Source organism: Rhinatrema bivittatum, chromosome 8, assembly GCF_901001135.1.
Source record: "Rhinatrema bivittatum chromosome 8, aRhiBiv1.1, whole genome shotgun sequence".
NCBI lineage: Eukaryota > Metazoa > Chordata > Amphibia > Gymnophiona > Rhinatrematidae > Rhinatrema > Rhinatrema bivittatum.
Genome location: NC_042622.1, coordinates 268,437,440 through 268,457,845, shown reverse-complemented (window position 1 = coordinate 268,457,845; position 20,406 = coordinate 268,437,440). Strand labels below are relative to the sequence as shown.

Here is a 20,406-nt window from a genome sequence, read left to right as displayed (position 1 = left end):
AAAGTGCAGAAACACAACAGCGGCACAGGGGCAGGGAAAGATTCTCTTAGGAGGAGAAGACAGTGGACTAAGCTCCCTCTTCTCTTTACCTTGTGGCCTTTTTTTTGTTGTTCTTGGTTTTTTTTTGGGGGGGGGGGGGGGGGGGGGGGGCAGATCACGGCTGGCACTTCTGGATCTGACCAGTGGCCTGACCACCAATCCACCTGATGCGCTGCTGCACTGCGTTCAGTCCTCCTGTCTGCTGCAGGGAGAAAATCCAGGAGTCCTGCTGCTAGCAGCGCCCCCCTAAGCAGTGGCTGTGATGCCACAGAGGGAAACAAGTGTGGCCGGCCTGCATCTGCTGAGAGGGGGGAAATGCACCGGTCCAGCCCTGACAAGTGGGTTAGCAGGAGGATGAGATGGAATAGTCAAACTTTCTCCTACAGCTCTGCACCACTCCCTGTTTACAGACGGGAGAGGGAGTAAGGCAGAAGGAGCAGCCTGAGAGTGGCACTGCAGCCCTGCCCTATCTCCTCTCCCCCTGCTGTTATAGGAGAGGGGGTGGGACCTCACCTGAGCTCTCTCCCCACCTCCTCCCTCTATTGTGATTGGAAGCTGTGGGGGAGGGGAGACGGCAGCTTTGCCCACCTTGCTTAGTTTCCTGTGAGTTTTGGCTCTTTTTTTTTTTTTTTTCCAATTTGGGGATTGCTTATTATTGGGCTGTTTCTTCTGTCAATCATGGGGTTTTTTGGGCTGGGTGGGTGGGACTTCGGCCCAGCTGTCCCTGTGATTGGCTGCTGCCGCCACGAGGGGGGGGGGGGGGGGGAAGACCTGTTCACCATCAGGGAGTACTGGGCAGACACAGACAAGCAGTGGCACTGACTGCAAGCAATAGTATCCGGTGACCAAGCAAGATTTTATGCAGCACAGCGAGCTTGAGGGCAGCAATCAAAAAGAAGAGGTACCTGGAGGGAGAGGAATGAGTTTCAGGGGCCCAGAGATGAGATGGGAGTGGGGGGAAAGAGTTTGGGGGCAGCCATGTGCTTTGGGGAGAGGGAGAATGTGTGTGAGGGGGGGCAGCCATGTGCTTTGGGGGTAGGGAGGATGTGCGTGAGGAGGTGCAGCCAGGGGCTGGGGGGGGGGAGACGGAGGATGTGTGTGTGTGTGGGAGGGGGAAGCCATGTGCTTTCGGGGGGGGGGGGAATGTGTGTGTGAGGGAGGGGGCAGCCATGTGCTTTGGGAGGGGGGGAGGGAGGATGTGTGTGTGAGGGAGGGGGCAGCCATGTGCTTTGGAGGGGGAGGGAGGATGTGCGTGTGAGGGAGGGGGCAGCCATGTGCTTTGGGGGCTGGAGGGAGGATGTGTGTGTGAGGGAGGGGGCAGCCATGTGCTTTGGGGGCTGGAGGGAGGATGTGTGTGTGAGGGAGGGGGCAGCCATGTGCTTTGGGGGGGGAGGGAGGATGTGCGTGTGAGGGAGGGGGCAGCCATGTACTTGGGGGGGGGGGGAGGGAGGATGTGTGTGAGGGAGGGGGGCAGCCATGTGCTTTGGGGGCTGGAGGGAGGATGTGCGTGGTGAGGGAGGGGGCAGCCATGTACTTTGTGGGGGGGGGGGAGGGGAGGATGTGCGTGTGAGGGAGGGGGGCAGCCATGTATTTTGGGGGGGTTGGGAGGATGTGCGTGTGAGGGAGGGGGCAGCCATGTACTTTGGGGGGGGGGAGGGAGGATGTGCGGGTGAGGGAGGGGGCAGCCATGTGCTTTGGGGGGAGGATGTGTGTGTGAGGGAGGGGGCAGCCATGTGCTTTGGGAGGGGGGAGGGAGGATGTGTGTGTGAGGGAGGGAGCAGCCATGTTCTTTGGGGGGGGAGGGAGGATGTGTGTGTGTGTGAGGGAGGGGGCAGCCATGTGCTTTGGGGGGGGAGGGGGCAGCCATGTGCTTTGGTGGGGGAGGATGTGTGGGGTGGGGGGCAGCCATGTGCTTTGGGGGCTGGAGGGAGGATGTGTGTGTGAGGGAGGGGGCAGCCATGTGCTTGGGGGGGGGAGGGAGGATGTGCGTGGGAGGGAGGGGGCAGCCATGTGCTTTGGGGGGGGAGGATGTGTGTGAGGGAGGGGGCTGCCATGTGCTTTGGGGGGGGGCTGGTCTTTTTTTTGTTTTTTATTTTTTACTTTGAAGGCTCTATAGAGTTCAGTGGCTGAGACTGGAGTAGTGGTGCATCAATCAGTCAATCATACAACCGGCCTGCATGGGGAGGGTGGCTAGATAGAAGCCATTACTGAATAATGAATTGTGACTTTGAAAATTTACTGTTAGTACATACTGTCTGGAACAATCTGTGTAATGTCATGTAATCCACAACAAGCTGAGGGACATTTTAGGCGGTTAAATACTATTACAAGCCACTGTTTCCGCCATTACACTCACAAAAGTATTTAAGTATTTTATGAAAGTAGTTTTAATCTCAAGTGTTGTAGGCTTGTTTTTTGGTTTTGGTTTTTTTTTTAAATAGTGCTTGTTCTTTCATGAAAACTTGGCAACCCTGGGGGATGGGAACACATTTCAATCTCTCCCTCCTCCCAGCTGCTCTAGCAGCACTTCCTGCATAGCCCAGGAATGTCTCAGAGGAAAGATAGGATCAGAGGAGGCAAAAACAATGGGATGGGAAAGAAAAATAGGAGGATGCAGGGGGCTAGAGAGAGGGAGTTGCACAGGCTGGATGAGAGCCAGAGGTGCCACATGGAAGGAAGGAGGGAGAGACAGGGGAGGGCACAGGAGCTGGAGAAGGGAGAGAGTCAATAGGGCACAGGAGAGGTTGGAGAAAGCAAGAGTGGGGAACAGGGGCTAAGAATAAAAAGACAGGAGGGGAGAGGGGTATAGGGCATGGAGAATAGAGGAAAAGAGACAAAGGGAGAGGGATAAGGGGCAGTGGTAGGGGAAGACAGTTTATGTACACGGAACCAGGGGACAAATATTAGACCTTTATCAGATTTGGCAGGACATAGCATTTAGAAAACAACAATTCCTATCTTTAACATCCTGGCTCCTAAGTTCTGCATCATGGGTGGTAACGCATGCCGGAAACCTTAGCCTGCTTGAGATCCTAACACTTATGGTTAACTTACTCACCCCTGATTCCAAGGTTCAGGCAATGCCTCTGTTCACCCCTGAAGCAGGTTCTGGCGGAGAGCATGGGCAGGGGAGAGGCTGTGCCGGAAGGAGGCTGGCTTCTGGCTCTGGTGCTTGCCAGCTGTGTGCACTGGTTCTCACCCTTCATGAAAGCCGGGAGATCAGGTGGGCCTCTGACCCTCCTTTCGCTTCCAGGGACACCTCAGCACAGGTTCTCACACTTAGGGTTTTCTCCCCGGGTTTGCACCTCCTCTTTTTCCCTGTTCCCTTTTGGTTGCAGGGTTGCTCTGCCAGGGGGTCCTTTGCTTTCTTTCTCACAGGGCTGCTCTCTCCCTGTCTTATACTTCCCAGCTGATAAATATGTATAACCTCGTGGAGGGTCTCTTGCCGCAGGTCCTTTTCCCCCCTCCCATTTCTTTGGGTGGAAAGAAAGCACAGAAAGTGACAAACAGGCACATCTGATAAGGTATCCTTCACTGCATTAGAACAAGGCCTCTTCATTTGCCACTAATGCAGTTTAAAGTTCCTCTGGGTAACATTCCTTCTCTTGCTGGAGCAGGGTCTGGGCCTGTCACAATTTAGCTTGTACATGGCTATTATAATTCATAATTGGTGCAGCATTTGGTAAACAGGAGGTCGCCCTACACTCCCAGTCCTCAGGTGTCCCAGTCATGCTCTCTGAAAAAGGTGGTACCCTTACTGCCTCCTAACGCCATCACAAAGCAACAAAATCCCGCCAAACCCTAACATCACAGCAGACGGAATCCCAAATCCTCCCCCTAACCACATTGCTTAGTGACAGAACCCCACAATCTCCCGGCCAACCCTTCCCCTGACTCACATCCTGCAGCAGACAGAATCCCACCCATCCCTTCACCCATTACATAGGGACACCCCCCCTCCCCTGCTTAGTGATAGAGTTCCCGCCTAATCCTCCACCCAGCAACAAAATCCGCCTCTTAATCCCCCACCACACAGGTGCAGAATACCGCCAAATCCTCCTCCTGAATCCCTCACCCCCGCGCTCGCCACAGCAAATTCTGCCTGTAATGCTTCAGAAATTCCTCCTGGCAAGGCTTTATTTTCAGCGGCAGCCCAGGCCCAGCCCAGCCCCCCGCCGCGCGCGCTTTCCGCCGGCTCCTTCCCGGCAGCGTTCCGACGCCAGGTCACGTGCAGGAAGCCATGCCGGCGTACCCACCGCGTGCGCGAGCCTGCCGCGCGCTACAGCAGCTGTACCATTCTGCGCCTGCGCGGCCCCTGCCTCTCTTGCTTCCCATTGGCTGCGATGGGCAACGGAAGCGGAAGGGAGGTCCCGTCTGCGACCCTGTGCTTCTCCTTTCGGCAGGGCTTCGACGGTGCAGCCATATTGAGTGGCAGGTATCTTGATTTTTTAGCAGACGTCCACCTCCAGATTAGCGCCCAGGGATGCACATTGGCCACTCAGCGTCCCCACGATGCCCAGCCGGAATAAGAGGACGCGCTGTTTGGCGATTCTTGCCTGGGAGCACTCGATTTTGCTAACACTGCGCCCGGCTGTAGCGTTCAGCCTCGTTGTTGCCTAACAGAGGGGGATTACTCGCGGCCGCAGCGCTCGGTATTTGATAAAAGAGGATGATGCTGCAGTGCTCTTTCCTCTGCAGCGCTGGGAAAACCGTATAGAAAGGCTGGGCTGTGCCTCCCCCCCCCCCCTTCCCCCCCTTCTCTCCCCATGAGATCCAATCGCAGTACGAGAAAGACAGACCCGGGGGGGGGGATGCACTGCCGAAGAGAGGAGGAACTCGGTACCGTAGCAAGGCGATTACTTTACATAAGCTGGTCTTTCAGTGTGGGATCAGCTCTAGTGCTGCCAGCGCACTGGTTAACCTGCGGGCGGACGCGATGCTGTAAGGATTAGTGCGAAGCTACTAGCGCTCATCACATGCATGCTGATGAGGCTATGAGATATTTTCCCCCGATTTAAAAAAAAAAAAAAAAAAAGGGGCTAGCAGTCAGGTTAGGAAAAGGGGACGTTCAATTAACGAGCGTCCATTTTCCTAACCTGCTAACAGCCACTCTCTTGGGGTGCACAATTTCCCCAAGCGCCTCCATTTTACCAGGGCTGTCTCTGCTGGAGAGAGGCAGCACCATGCAGGCGCAGAAGGCCCAATTGTACTGCAAGAAGTGTGTGAAACCTCTCGCACCTGCTGCTTTCACCCCCACTGCGGAGCCAGTGAAAAGCACAGGGTGGTCCCACCTAGGATGACGCGGACAGACAGCACCAGGTAGGAAGAACTTTGGAAGCGTACAGACTGACTTTACCTGGGCAGGCCCGGGGTGAGGAAGGGGAGCTGTTGCTGAGCACCGGGAGGGGGCTGTTAGGATACGATTGCTGTGTGGAGGGGGGGGGGGGCAGAAAGAAGGGAATGGGAGCGTGGCGATTGAGCAAGGATGGAGGCAGAGGTACCCACAGAATTGCAAGCTAAAAATCCACATTTTCCTATCCAGGAAAAGAGAGGACTCTGGTGGGGGCAGGGAATGAGATGGGGGTCGGGGGAGCTGGAAATGAGAGGCAGGGAGGGAAGAAAATGAGAGGGGGGGGGGCATGGCAGGGGAGGCGCAGTGAATGAGAGAGCTGCACATCTGCTGAAAATAGACCCCTACGTGTTTTAAAAAAAAAATAAAGTGGGGGGGATGGGGGAACAGCACAGTGATTGTTCAGACATGGCAGCAAAAAAGCTAACCCCGGCCCTGGTCTACAAAGTTATCCAAGAATGCTGCTTTCATTATTTACAAGTCTAGTGAAATGTGTGTGAGCGAGGATCAACTGCAGCTCCTTCCAGGCTGGGAATAACTAGAAAAGGCCACTGGAAGGAAGGGGAGAGAAATGCAAAATGTAATACCACTTCCTTTCCCCTCTATCTCCCTCCCATCCTAAAATATAAACTGATGCATAAGTTGTGTTTTTTTTATTTTATTTTTTAAAGATATCGTGAGTGCTGTAAGAAATTTGTGCATGTGTGTATGCTGGACTTTGATGCTTTGTAATGGGGACCGGGATGATCTGTTATAGGATTATTTTGCTTGAATCTGGCTCTTGATGAATTTAGAGCAAGGGTTCCAAACCCTGTCCTGGGACCCCCCATCCCCCAATGAATACGCATGAGAGAGAATTTCCACGTGCAATTCTCTCTCATGCATATTCATTGTGGATATCCTGAAAACCCGACTGGCTGAGGGTCCCCAGGACAGGATTAGGAACCACGGATTTAGAGACACACACAGAATGTACATAAGAATATAGAAAACGGATTCTGTGCCTGGCCTCTTCAGAACTGGTTAACTTAATTTACACCCGTGCAGGTATACAGAACTGTTACAGACGTCTGATCCTGCATCTCATTGCTACTTGCATAATTATTTTCTGCTTGTGCATCCCCCAAATAATTGTTGCAAGGTTTAGCAGGCCTATTTGCTAAGGTTTAGAGCAGAAGAGAGGCGTCTCTCACTTATGCAAATGTTATTAATTAGGACTGTGCCCAAGAACAAAGGTCTGATGTGCTTAACTGTGGCACCAGGACTGATAAGAACAATGAGGACCCCTACCTGCCTCAGGCAATGTTAGATTTCTCACAAACTATATAAAAATGAACAAAATGTAATGGGATCAGATTCAACCCAGTTCCCGGAGATGGAAGCACTGATAGATCTCTTGAGCCCTTATGGCTAGGAACGTAATATCTGCTTTTTTATATATACGTATGTATTTATGCATGTTGTCTGCATTCAGCCATTTAGTGTTTGTAAATTATTCCTATAAGCCAATAATAAATCCAGTGTTTCCCTAGCTCTGCCGTACTGGAGTCTAAGCCTGTCAGTCTCACCTCGTGGTCTTCAATTGTAGATTGTGTTGCTGTCTGTGCCGTTTGCGCACTGCTCCATTTTTTTTCTTGAATACCATCGACCAAAGACTGGATGCACTGTAATTGTTGGGCCAGGGCAGTGGCTACAGTGCAGGTGAGTTCTTTGATCTGAGAGGCCCTCCGCAATCAGGCCATCTGCTGCCATTTTGTCCGCTTTCCCCCGCTGGTCAGCTCCGTCCCTGCTTGCTTCATGCAACTCGTCATGTCGCCTTGCAAAGATGAAAAAAAAATGCCAGCGCCCTTGTGCAGTTTGGAAGTGGTCAAAAAGGGGGCTACTCGGAAGGTTGTGTCCCACCGGGCCCTAGGGAGCTCGAGGAAGAAGCTTGCTTGTAGGCCGGAGCCATGGACATGCCCCCCTGGCTGTGCTATTCTTTGGGGAAGAACCAATAATTTTTTCTTTGTTTGAGTTAATGTAGCAGTGAATCTGTTTTACGGTGGCATTCTAAGAATCCAGAAAAAGGAAATTTGGTCTGCTTTGCTGAGTACTCAAAGAACTAGAAAGCCTCTATTCAGATTCTCAGAGCAGGTCCCATTTGGGCTTGGAAGTTCAGTAGGGTTTGAGCAAGCTACTCGTGCACTAACAGAACAAAAAATGGTAATCATTCCCCCTCTTCTCAGGTATCTAGGTCACCATGGGTGGGAGCTGGAGCACCTACCTCTGCCGGGTTAACAATGAGGAGATCAGAAGGCCGGGGATGGACAGAGCCCGGCAGAACATAACAACCCATCTTCTCTGTTGAGCAGCAGATGAGGACATGCATTGTCCGTGGTGAAACCATTTGGACAGTGATGTTCCCTGAGCACTGTTTTTCCAGGTAGCAAATTTATTACAGTTTTATTTAATAACTTGCAGAGGCAAATATGTGGGGTTGTTTTTTGTTTGTTTGCTTTTAAGTTGGCCTCTTGCTTTCTTTCAGACCGATTCAATAAAGTCTGCAGGAGAGCCGGCGCTCCGAGGCGAGCCCCCCCTGTCCCAACGCGCGCCCAGGCCCCTCTCCTGGGTGCGCAATTCTTTATTTAAATTAGGGCCCGCACGAATAAGGAGGCACTAGGGACTAGCGCCTCCTTATTGGCAGAAGCAGCAGCTGTCAGCCATGGGTTTGAAAAACTGACGCATGCAAAGTGAAGCATCAGTTTCCCAGGCCGCAGGCCGATTTAAATTTTTTTTTAATTTTTGGGGCTATGATATTAAGTCAGAGGGTGCACAGAAAAGCAGTTGCTTTTCTGTTCACTTGCCTGGTGCCATCTGAAATTAACGACTGCCTTTGGTAGCTTGGCCGAGCGCACCAATCTGTATCAGTAGTGGAAACGGTTGCTGCAGAGTGGTCTGTGCTGAGGTAGTAGAGGGGAATTGTGTGGTGCACGGGTAATGAGGGTACAGATCAGAGCCCTCGTAGGAGGTGAATGCGCATGGGTTAACTGTAACCTGAAATGCAGAAAAGATTTGTGCATCACCTGTTAGTTTTGCCCTCAAACACTGCTTTTTCATCTCTGGAGCAGGCAGTGAGTGGAGCCTCTGCAATGATGAGTTGCATGTTAGTCCGTGTTTCAGCTGATCACCTCATGATTACATGCGTGCCCTGAGCAGACCGACTCCTGCCTGGGCAGAAGCTGGGGTTTTTTCTCTCTGTATATTGATATTAAACACTGCTATGGAAGGAGGAAGACACAACAATGCTGTTCTCTGTTGCATGATCTGCTCTGCTGGTCGGTCTCACCCAGAGACGTCTGTGGTATCGCATTCTTCTGGCCACCTCCTGCTCGTGTTTTAATCTATAGATTGTGAAGCAGCTTCGTTTACATGACACAGCGGAGCAGCACATCTCTGTGCCTCACTCTGCCAGTATATATAATGCCGGCAGGGTGTATCTTTTAATGCCTGCATGTGCTGTGAGCTGCAATCATTTATAAGTTGGATGAGTAAAACAAGGGCGGAGATGACAGCGTCCTAAAACAGTGTCTTGCCTTGGAGAATTGGCCAGTAGCAGACTAGCTGCACTGGCCACACTGGGATTTGTAAATGTTCTTTAGTTTTAAAAGAAACACCTGTGATGGTCATAGTCTGAACACTTTCCAAGGGCAGTAGCTTATTAAAAGAGGTCCATGGAAGGGTTCAGCCCCCATCCCTGGTACTGATGGGGCTTGCAGGGAATCTAGTGTGCGTTATGGTTTCCAGAATAAATCGCTGAGGAGGAAGACAGCGGGGATCCAGGTACATTTAACAAGTCAGAGAATTGTGTATCCACGTGTTAAAATCCAAAACAAGGCTCCAGGTTTGAAAGAGAAATATTTTCAAGGCAATGATTTCTGAGAGGGTAGGGTGGGTAAAGTTATCAGACCTAAAATCACTGAAGGCCTAGTGAAGAGTTCTAGAATTGGGATGTACTGTGGGAGGTTTATCCATAGGGAGACCTAAAATTACTGAAGGCCTAGTGAAGAGTTCTAGAATTGGGATGTACTGTGGGAGGTTTATCCATAGGGAGACCTAAAATCACTGAAGGCCTAGTGAAGAGTTCTAGAATTGGGAGATACTGTGGGAGGTTTATCCATAGGGGAGACCTAAAATCACTGAAGGCCTAGTGAAGAGTTCTAGAATTGGGATGTACTGTGGGAGGTTTATCCATAGGGAGACCTAAAATCACTGAAGGCCTAGTGAAGAGTTCTAGAATTGGGAGATACTGTGGGAGGTTTATCCATAGGGAGACCTAAAATCACTGAAGGCCTAGTGAAGAGTTCTAGAATTGGGAGATACTGTGGGAGGTTTATCCATAGGGGAGGCCTAAAATCACTGAAGGCCTAGTGAAGAGTTCTAGAATTGGGAGATACTGTGGGAGGTTTATCCATAGGGAGACCTAAAATCACTGAAGGCCTAGTGAAGAGTTCTAGAATTGGGAGATACTGTGGGAGGTTTATCCATAGGGGAGGCCTAAAATCACTGAAGGCCTAGTGAAGAGTTCTAGAATTGGGATGTACTGTGGGAGGTTTATCCATAGGGGAGGCCTAAAATCACTGAAGGCCTAGTGAAGAGTTCTAGAATTGGGAGATACTGTGGGAGGTTTATCCATAGGGGAGACCTAAAATCACTGAAGGCCTAGTGAAGAGTTCTAGAATTGGGATGTACTGTGGGAGGTTTATCCATAGGGGAGACCTAAAATCACTGAACGCCTAGTGAAGAGATCTAGAATTGGGAGATACTGTGGGAGGTTTATCCATAGGGGAGACCTAAAATCACTGAAGGCCTAGTGAAGAGATCTAGAATTGGGAGATACTGTGGGAGGTTTATCCATAGGGGAGACCTAAAATCACAGAAGGCCTAGTGAAGAGTTCTAGAATTGGGAGATACTGTGGGAGGTTTATCCATAGGGGAGACCTAAAATCACTGAAGGCCTAGTGAAGAGATCTAGAATTGGGAGATACTGTGGGAGGTTTATCCGTAGGGAACCAAGGAATAGACTTATTGGAAATGGAAGAAAACAGATTCTTTGATCTTGTGTTATTTTGGCAGGAGATGTGCCTTTGAAGACCAGGCCACGTAGAGGAATCATTGATGGGATGGACGACTTTAGGGTAGGTGATTGATCTGCTCTGGGATTGTTTATAGTGCTTTTGCCGACAGCTGTTCCTCTCACTGTCCCCAGGTTTGGGCAGTGGGATTTTAGGCTGTCGTAGATTAACGCGGCCTTCTTCACTCAGACTGGTGCTCGGGCAGGGGCTGCCCGCCTGTGCCTTCTGAATTTTGCGGGGTTGGACAGACAAATTGGGAGGAGATGGTTTCCCCCTTCTTGCTAGTGGGATACCTGTGTGCCTTTCCATTATAGCGTGTGAGGTGCTGCAAGCACTAGGTCTGGTACTGAGTCACAATGCTGCTAAATATTGAGACCCACACCATGCCCCACCTTTGCTTGCTGTCTGCTCACCTGCTTTCCGGAGTCTGACGTGTCCTTTCTGCTGATGGTCACTTTTTTGGAAAGTTTGAAGCTTTCAGAGATGTATATTTCTTCCCTTCTTTCAGCTCTAATCTGTCTACTTTACTTGTGAATAGAGAACTGGTCCTTTTAAATGAAAAAGCGCAGGCCATGAGAAACAGCGAGCAGCTGTTTACACAGGAACCATACCCTGGGATCTTTTCTGTGTTAACATAAACCCCATTTACCTTTGGCAGGTAAATAATTTGCATTGAATTATTCGTCTCTCTAGGTGCTGTAGGTGAATAGGTGAGTCCCTGCCCCAGAAAGGGCTTTTACAGTCTAAGGGGCTCATTTCCAAGCATTTTTCCTGTAGCTAGAGAATGAGAGAAAAGCTTTAGTAAATCAGGCGCTGTAGGTTGGTGCTTTGAGCAGATGGGGATAGTGCAAAACCTGCGGTTCTGATCCCAAGCTAAATTTTAACTTAACCTGAAATCCCTCTCTTTTTTTTTTTTTTTTTTTTTTTTTTTTTGGCCTTCCAGGGGGTTGTTAGGTCCTGGTGGGAGCATCCTCCCTGGTAGTAGGTTATTGGGACCTGCAAGGGTTGGGAACCCCAAAATTTGCTCCTGAAGTTTGCCGGCGGTGTGATAGCTGGTGGTCCCGCTCCCTCCTCCTTCAGCTCTTGCAGTCTCTGCCAGCTCTTCAGGGACGTATCCTTTTTACTTCTTTCCCTCCTGTCTGTCAACGTTTAAAAAAAAAAAAAAAGTTAGGCAGGCTGCTTGTGCGGTGGTGTCTGGTTGCGCTTCTAGTACCTGGGGGTCAGTGGGAGCGAGAGTTTTTGCTATTCTTCCTCCCCACCCAGGAAAAACATTTAGGCATCCTAGTGGATAATATATTAAAATTGGCTTGGTGTGCTGCAGCAGTCAAAAAAAAAAATGAACAATGTTAGGAATTATTAGGAAGGGAAAGGTGAATAAAACGGAGAATGTCGTAATGCCTCAGTATCACTTCGTGGTGAGACTGCACCTTGAGTACTTTGTGCATTTGTGGTTGCCACATCTAAAAATAAATGTAGTTGCACTGGAGAAGAGACAGAAGGGCGGCCAAAATGATAAAGGGGGTGGAACTGTGCCCCTATGAGGAAAGGCTGAAGAGGTTAGTGCTGCTCAGCTTGGAGAAGAGATAACTGAGGAGGGGAAATGAGAGAGGACTATAAAATCATGAAAGGACAAACTGGAAAATATGAATTGGTTATTTTCTGTTTCAAGGCTAGGAGTTCCTACAGTACCTGAATGTAATCTGCTTTGAAGTGCTAAAAAGCAGAAAATACAAATCTTAAATAAATAATTTCATGAAGTTAGCAAGGAGCACATTTAAAACAAATCTGAGATCAATCTTTCTTACTCAAAGCACAATTAAGCTCTGGAATTCATTGGATGTGGTCAAGGCAGTTAGCTTAGCTGGATTTAAGACAAGTTTGGACAAGTTCCTGAAGGAGAACCCATAAAATGCTATTAATCAGTTGATTTAGGGAAAAACCACTAGCATTAGTAGCATGGGATCTTTTTAATGTTTGGATACTTGTCAGGTATTTGTGACCTGGTTTGGCCTCTGTTGGAAACAGGATGCTGGGCTTGTTGGACCCTTGGTCTGACCCAGTATGGCCACTTATGTTCTTATGTTAAGGCAGTAAGCATTTCTCTCAAACACTGCTGCTTCTGCCTCCTATTCATTGTCGGTATGAGTGCTGACAGCCAGTAGATGGCGGGAGATCTTTTCTGACCTCCAAAGTTGTAAGGTCTAGTGCAGGGATGGTCCATTCCTGTCCTCAAGAGCTATAAATGGGTCTAGTTTTCAGGATATCCACAACGAATATGCATGAGACACACTTGCATGCACTGCCTATATTGAATGTAAAGGTATCTCTTGCATATTCGTTGTGGATATCCTTAAAATCAGACCGGTTTGTGGCTGTTGAGTACTGGAGTTAGCCACCTCTGCATTAGAGAATCGCTTTCCGGTTACTAGTAATGAATTGTTACCAGAAATTTCCACCTTGAAAAGCTGACCTTTGTCAATGTGACACTCTCAAGAATTTCAGAAAACCTATTTGTTCAACCTGTCCTAATGTTAGTTCTATTTTAATTTTATGTTGTAATTATGTTTGTTTTTAATTTCATGCTTTAATTTTACTTATGTATTTATATTTGATTTTATGATTAATTTTATATGAATGTATTATTTTGTTTGTATGTTTTATGCTATGACACTACTCTTGTTCATCGCCTAGACCTTTTTAAGTGTTAGGACATTTTACATTTATTAAAATGTATGAATCGCCTGTTTGGGTGTGCTTTAGTAAGAAAGCAAGTATTCCCGATGCTTTGTTGTCTGTCCATGCACACGTATGTATTGGGCGTGCATGTGAACAGATGGATATAGGCTCTGCAGGTTATTGCCGTGAGCTGCAGAAAGCAGAGGGTGGGGAGACGTGAATTCTGTATCACATACGTAAAAGAGCAGCAGAGGGGAGAAAATGCCAAAATGTTCCTTCAGTTTTGTGTTTTTATTTTTTATTAATTTTCACATTACATAATCAAGAACCCCTTGATATATTTACATCTTATGGTTTGAAACAAAAACCAATTTAATTACACAAGATTTTTATAAAGGAAAAATATTGTTTGTACCATAATTTCCAAAGTCCTCAAATAGAAGGGGTTTACCTTTAATCACTTGAAGGTTTCTAATACCCAAACATCATATACTGAGACATTAAAATACAATCCTAGCTGAGGAGTTACCGATTGTTCGCTAAATAATCAAGTAACTCTCTAGGGGGTTGTTATAATCAATCCTTCATCCTTGGTTCTATCTGTGATGAATTTTGTCAGTTGTGAAGGTTGCTAGAAGCAGTACCTGACACTTTGATAAGATATAAAACATCTACACGGGAACCTTAGTTTAAACAAGGCTCCCATCTGTAACAGTTGAGGTCTCATTAAGAGAAATTGCCTTCTTTTCAATTGTGTTTCTTTTGTTACGTCTGGAAAAATCCTTACATTGAATTGATAGAATTTCTCTTTAATATTTCTAAAATACAACCTGAAGACCCAATCTCTGTCTGTGTTTAACAAGAAAGCGAGAACCATAGTGGCCGGTTGGGCCTCCCCTAGCTGAGATGATTCTAGCAATTTTGATACATTCAAAGGAGAGATCTCTTGAAAGACCTGGTCCTTCGTCTCTTTCTTCCAAGAAGGAAGATATAATAGATTTGATTCAAAGGGGGCAAAGCTTGCTGCGGAATTTTTAAAAACTCCAAAGCAAATTTGTTCCCCATTTCCTTCCCTGAAATTTCAGGAATTCTAGGGAAATTTACCACCCTTAAGTTTTATTACGGATCTGGTTTTCCAAATTTTCCTCTTGACCTATTGATTCTCTTTTATTAGCATTGCATTCTGTTCAACCAATTTTTTAAAATCTACCTTAGTTGACTCTATAACCTGGTCTCTTTTAATATTATCAGCTATTACGTTATTAACTTTAGGATCAACATTTTCTATTCTTTTTACCAGTGGTCTTAAAGATAATGTAAAATTCTTATTTATCACAACTAGGGTTTCCCATCTTGTTTCTAAAGAGAAAAACGGGTGGTCTAACTATAGGTTCTATATCTATTTCACTGAGTAAACCAGCAATATTATTGGATTCTGGTTGGTATAGCATCTGAGACTCCTACATGTGTGGGCCCTTCCGCGGCAGACATCATCGATTGTTCCTGGGTTTTCTTCTATTTCCCCCGATGGGGACGAGGTGTCCGCTTTAGATATCGTTCTTATAGTCAAGGGGTTCGCAGGTGGACTATAGTGAGGATGAAGCTCCGTATGACCCCTGGGGAGGTGAGGCTGCAGATTCCTCCTCTGAGAGCTCAGAGGGTCTCCCCCCCCCCCCCCCCCCCCCCCTAGAGCCATCTCCTCCAGAGGAACGAAGGAAGTCTCCACTAGAGGACACAATCTTTGCAGGTTTTGTGCGGGCGATGGCAGAGGCCATCCCTTTTACAGTTGATGAAGAAGAATGCCAGGCACAAAATGCTGGAAATCCTCCAGTTCGTGGAGGCTCCTAAGGAGATCTTGGCAGTCCCGGTGGATAGGGGAACACCCTCTCACAGTACCTCCCATGAACAGAAAGGCGGATGGGGTTTACCTCGTCCAGAAAGCTAATGGATTCAATATGCGCACCATTCGGTAGTCTAATCTGCCCTCGAGGGCCAAGCGCTCTGACCCACACCTCTGTGTCCCTGGGGAAGGGTCACAGGGCAATGAATGCTCTTGGGAGGAAAATGTTCCAGGGAGCCATGCTCATTGCCTCCTACCCAGCTCTACACGAACCAGTACTCGCAGGAGGTGGCAGAGCAGCTGCCTCACCAGCAGCAGGACACCCATCATCTCGCTGGTGCATAAGGGCTTGGAGTGCGGAAAACATGAGGTTCATACAACCTATGATATTTTTGACACGGCATCAAGAGTCTCTGCAGTGGGAATAGGCACCCGCAGAATGGAATGGCTGCGGGCCTCGGATTTCTGACTGACGGTACGGGAGAGAATCCCTTAGGAGATAAGGTGAGGGATGCGGTAACCCAGTTACAGGGCCACCATGAGACCCTCCAACCACTCTCCACCAGCACTTCCGACCCGCCCTCCTTAGCCAGGAGGTCAGCGAGACAGGATCAGAGGAAGTCTTTCTACCACCAGAGGAAGTACTGTCCTACAGCCCCTTGCTCCTGTTCGCAGCTTGTGAGCTCCCGCAGCCATCACAAGCAGCAACCGGCACCCCAGTCAAATCCCAGGATGGGGTTTTGACTGGATTGTAGGGAGCATAAGCGTGGGGGCAGGCTGTGATTCTTCGCAAATCAGTGGCCCAGTATTGTTACGTGTGCTGACCACAGGGCCCCCACGGTCGGCTACACTTTTCTCCCGACACCAGCCCGCCATGGAATGGAGCCGGTACAGACACCGCGCTGCTCTGCCACTTCCCAGTTCTCACCCCGATGCAGCAGCCCTTCCCGGGCCGAGCTGTCTCGCTGCTGCTGCTGCTGCTGCCTTGCCCGTGGCTGCACCTGAGGCACCGCTGCCTTCCTCTCGGGCTGGGCGCCCCTCTACGTGTGCGTGCGTCTCCCACAAAGATTTAAAGGGCCCGTGGCGTGATGACATCACTGGACACTCCCTATATAAGGTAAGCCCTAACAGTAAGACCCTTCGTTAGCTGCGTTCCCATATTCCTGCCTCCTGTCACCTTGACACCAGATGGACCTTCGCTTCTGTCCTTTGGCCTGGACCCGACTTCGAGTATCGCCGCCTGCCTCTGACCTTCAGATTGGACCTGACCTGGAACTATCACCTTGCCTTTCCTCGTCCATGCAAAGGCCCACCTAAGTCCATCCGGCTCCGGTACCCAAGGGCTGGTATTGGCAAAGCTCCAGCTGGCCTCTGCTTCCCATCCGGCCTCACCTCCTGGCGGAGGGGGCCTGTGGGAGTCTCCCCCACAGGCAGCATCAACTCCTCGGTTCAAGGGTCCACTCTTTCTTTCAACAAGTTTAACTTCAGACCAGTGGGTTCTGTCCATCAAGGATACCAATTAAACCTATTGGGTGTCCCTCCAAATTGCCTTCTATGCTTGTTTTGGGGGCCAATAGTGCACCAAAAGGTACTGATTAGGAAGCTCTTCACCCTCTTAATGGCCAGAGGGGTCTAACATCAATGCAAAGAGGGCAGGGATTCTACTCCTGGTACTTCCTGATTCCAAAGAGAACAGGAGGACTCCATCCCATCCTGGACCTGAGGGCATTGACCATGTTTCTAAAAAGAGAAAAGTTCAAGATGGTTTCCTTGGGTACCTTGATTCCCCTTTTACAAAAAGAGAACGGACTATACTCCCTCGATTTTTGAAGGACATGTACACTCACATAGAGATCTTCCCAAGTTACAGGAAGTAGATTTGTGGTGGGAAAGCAACACTTCCCGTACAGAGTGTTGTTGTTCAGGTTAGCGTTGGCCCCATATATCTTCACAAAATGCCTGGCCATGGGGAGGGCACACCTTTGCAGGCTTGAAGTGCATGTTTTCCCTTATGTGGACAATTGGCTGGTCAAGAGCACATCTCATTCAGAAGCCACTCAGTCCATGCACTTGACCATTCGAGTGTTGGAGTCACTAGGCTTTGTCATCAACTACCCAAAGTTCCATCTCAGCCCGTCACCTCACTTGGATTTCATAGGAGCCCTGCTAGACCCAGCTCGGGCAAAAACCTTCCTGCCACATTCCAGGGTGGTAACTTTGAGGTCCATGGCGACAGTGATTCAACAGAGCCAGCGGGTGTCAACTTGGCACAAGTTGAAGCTGTTGTGCCACATGGCCGCAACCGTCCATGTTACTCCCTTGGCACATTTGTACATGGGCAGAGCCCAATGGACCCTGAGGTCGCAGTGGCACCAGGCCACACAGCCTCCAGGATTGCATCCAAATCACCCTATCTCTCCAGGACTCTGTCCTGGTGGCGGGTATTCTCAAATTTAAAATGGGGAATATACTTCCAGAGCCCCCTACCCAAATTGTCCTAACCATGGATGCCTCCACACTGGGGTGGGGTGCACAGGTAGAGGGGCTCCGCTACTAGGACCTCTGGTCCATGCAGGAAACACATTGTTAATTTCCTGGAGCTCCGGGTGATAAAGTACGCTCTGTGGGCATCCAACAAAATTGTCCTGATCCAGACAGACAACCAAGTATCTATGTGGTATGTCAACAAGCAGGAAGGTATGGGATCGTACCTTCTGTATCAGGAAGCGATCCAGATCTGGTCCTGGGCCCTGTCCTTAGTAAGGGAGTGTCCACTTTAAAATGTGTCTTCTGCTGGAGAATTACTGCAATAGATGTGTAAGTCTGAAGTGGTGTCTGCTTCTGAAAATATCCTCCTCAGTTACTGAATGAGCAGATGTGCCCTGTTCTTTAGGCACTTCATGTAGTCAACCTGAAGGGCTCGTTTTTGCATCGCTATTTCTATAGCCAAAGGTCTCTCTGAAGTGAGGATCTGCAATTAAGTCAATTTACATTCTATTTAGGACCGGGCACCTTGAGGTTGTTAGTTGAGAGGTGCCACTAGTCGTGCCCTAGCTTAATTGACATTATATTTATATTTACACCTTATCTTTACGCTGTCTTTCTGGAACAGTTGGTTTTATTCGAGGGTGAGAGAGAAAACTACTTGTGTAATGAATGTCAGCTATATATCTGCTGAAAGGTCTGTGTACTATAAAAACAATGTGCGACCTTTAATAACTTTTTTTTTTAATAATTTTTAATTGACAATACTTCTGGGATGCAGTTGGGGGCATATCTTAAGATGTGGTGTGCTATACTGCCCAGGCAACTGTCAGCTGATTCCTCTTTCCTCTTCCCCTATCCTACCTTAGAGCCACAACCGTCAGTGTCATGAGCTGTGGCCCTGCAGCCTTCTGTCAGCTTATTTCCAGCCAGTGGATTGTGTTAAAACATAGTTTGGCTCCAGTATCTGAAATCTGTTTGGTTTTGTGTTTTTTTTTTTTTCCTTCTCTGCACAGGGTGAAAAGGAGCAGTCTTGTCCTGGGGAGGTGGTCCAAACAACAGATGTTAAAAATCTGACACCTATACAATGTATTCATCCAGAACTCATTCATTCGATAAGAAGAACATAGAAATACAAGTCAGCAAAGCCATGTCAACTGCTCCTCCAGGAGATGGGGCTCACCTACTGCTTATTTCCTGACCTTTATTTCTCTGTGCTTAAGCAGACTAACAGAATGACTAAGTATTTATTTATTAAAATAAAATAAAATATGTAAACTGTCCAGTCTAGAATTCTGAATGATTTACGATAGAACATTGATAATACATTTTGCAAGAATATACCCGGTGAGGGGACTGGAAGGATTGGGGGGGGGGGAAGATTATGTACTATAGATTGGAAAGTTGAATACCAACAGTGTATTGTAAAATAATTTTGACTTTCAATAAAATATAATGTTAAAAACCAGATAATACACAGACTATATATCTAGTGAAACATGACAAGGCTCCATCAGTCTACATACGCTTAATTTCACGTTACTCTGACTCCAGCTTCAATACTTGCAGACTCCCCTGCTCTACAAACGGCTAGCCGACATAAGGGCAAGACTTAGCTAGTGTCAGTTGTTAATCGGGATGCTTTCATCCTGTTTGTAAAATTGGCATGCACTCTAAGCTCTTCTGAGAGTGCGGACCACCACCCGTAAAAGCCTTTGTACACATTTCATCAAGCCACACTAAGTGCAGGGAAGGAGCATGCAACAAACTATACCCAGCTCATCTTCGGGCCCTTGACTGTTTACAAACTTTTGACAACCCACTTACATAGACGGGGGTTTCTCTGCTTAGTACTTTCTGTATTACCCTAAGTATTTATTTTAAATGTATTTCTCCAGTTAATAGGGAGCTGATGTAAGGAATGTAATACTGGGGCAATGAGCTCCCTCAGCTGAGTCCCTATCCACTGCCCTTGCAGTGGCATTCTGGACTATTTGGAGAGCTCACAATGTTGAGCCTGGCAGCTGTATACAAGGAAGTAATCTAATCCCATAAATATTAATGATTGTAAAATAGTCCGAAAGTTACCCACCAGTAAATATGGCTCTAACTTCCTCAGCATCCGGAGTTAGAAAAAGACTGATCTACATATTGCCTTCACCTGCAGCTTTGATACGTTAGCTTCCATCAAACCCCATGATTCTTAACTTGTGTAGCAAAAAGTATCTTACGGTCATCAAATAGAAGACGTGGTGGAAGGTTTACCTGAGGGGAATGGTCCAATAAGATAATCTTTATTTAATGGGCAGGCGTAATCTGTCAGCCACTCATTTAGTTCGCTCATGCAGTTCATTATTTGCTGATAAGCCTCATACAGTTTATTTGTGATCAGTTAAAAAAAAAAAACAACAAAACAACAAATTGTTGGTAGCTAACCCCAGCATGTGCTAGGAGGCTGCAGCCTGGTCGCAGATAAATATTACAGGGAGGCTAACACGTAAGATCCTTGAGGGACTCTATAGTCTCTATAGAATGCCAACTGAAAGAGGCTTGACCAACTCGGACCTGATAACTGCATCCAGTCAGGAAAGAAAAACCATCTCAAAACAGTTGCAGAATGCACTAAATTTTGAAGACATATTAACATTTGGTGAATAATAGTGTCACATGCAGCGGACATATCTAATAATGCCAAAATTAATTTGGTTCCCCTTTCAAATCTGCATCTAATGATATCAAAACTAAAAATAAGAAAGGTTTCCATCCTAAGAGAAGGTCCAAAACAAAATTGATATTGGTTGAGGACATTATGATCGTCTAAAATTCACTGTAATTGCTTATGAACCGTTTTGTCAACCACGTTTGACAAAAAAGATCGGATATAAGTTGATGGTTTGAGGGCTCAG

At 47.8% G+C, this 20,406-nt stretch overlaps 1 long non-coding RNA gene and 2 other non-coding genes across 11 annotated transcripts; all 3 read left to right on the top strand.

Moving 5' to 3' along the window:
- Positions 1-808: 808 nt before the first annotated feature.
- Positions 809-18,783, top strand: LOC115096344. Of its 9 annotated transcripts, none has more exons than XR_003858049.1 (5): positions 4,414-4,474; positions 6,978-7,090; positions 7,623-7,811; positions 10,502-10,563; positions 18,517-18,783. It is a non-coding gene; the product is annotated as an uncharacterized LOC115096344 (long non-coding RNA). The 9 variants fall into 9 exon arrangements; XR_003858046.1 differs by having other exon boundaries at positions 4,415-4,474; positions 7,615-7,811; XR_003858048.1 differs by lacking the exon at positions 4,414-4,474 and adding an exon at positions 4,481-5,358 and having other exon boundaries at positions 7,615-7,811.
- LOC115098394 lies at positions 8,510-8,587 on the top strand. Its single transcript, XR_003858491.1, has one exon. It is a non-coding gene; the product is annotated as a small nucleolar RNA SNORD126 (small nucleolar RNA).
- LOC115098386 lies at positions 10,607-10,750 on the top strand. Its single transcript, XR_003858484.1, has one exon. It is a non-coding gene; the product is annotated as a small nucleolar RNA SNORA79 (small nucleolar RNA).
- Positions 18,784-20,406: the final 1,623 nt, after the last annotated feature.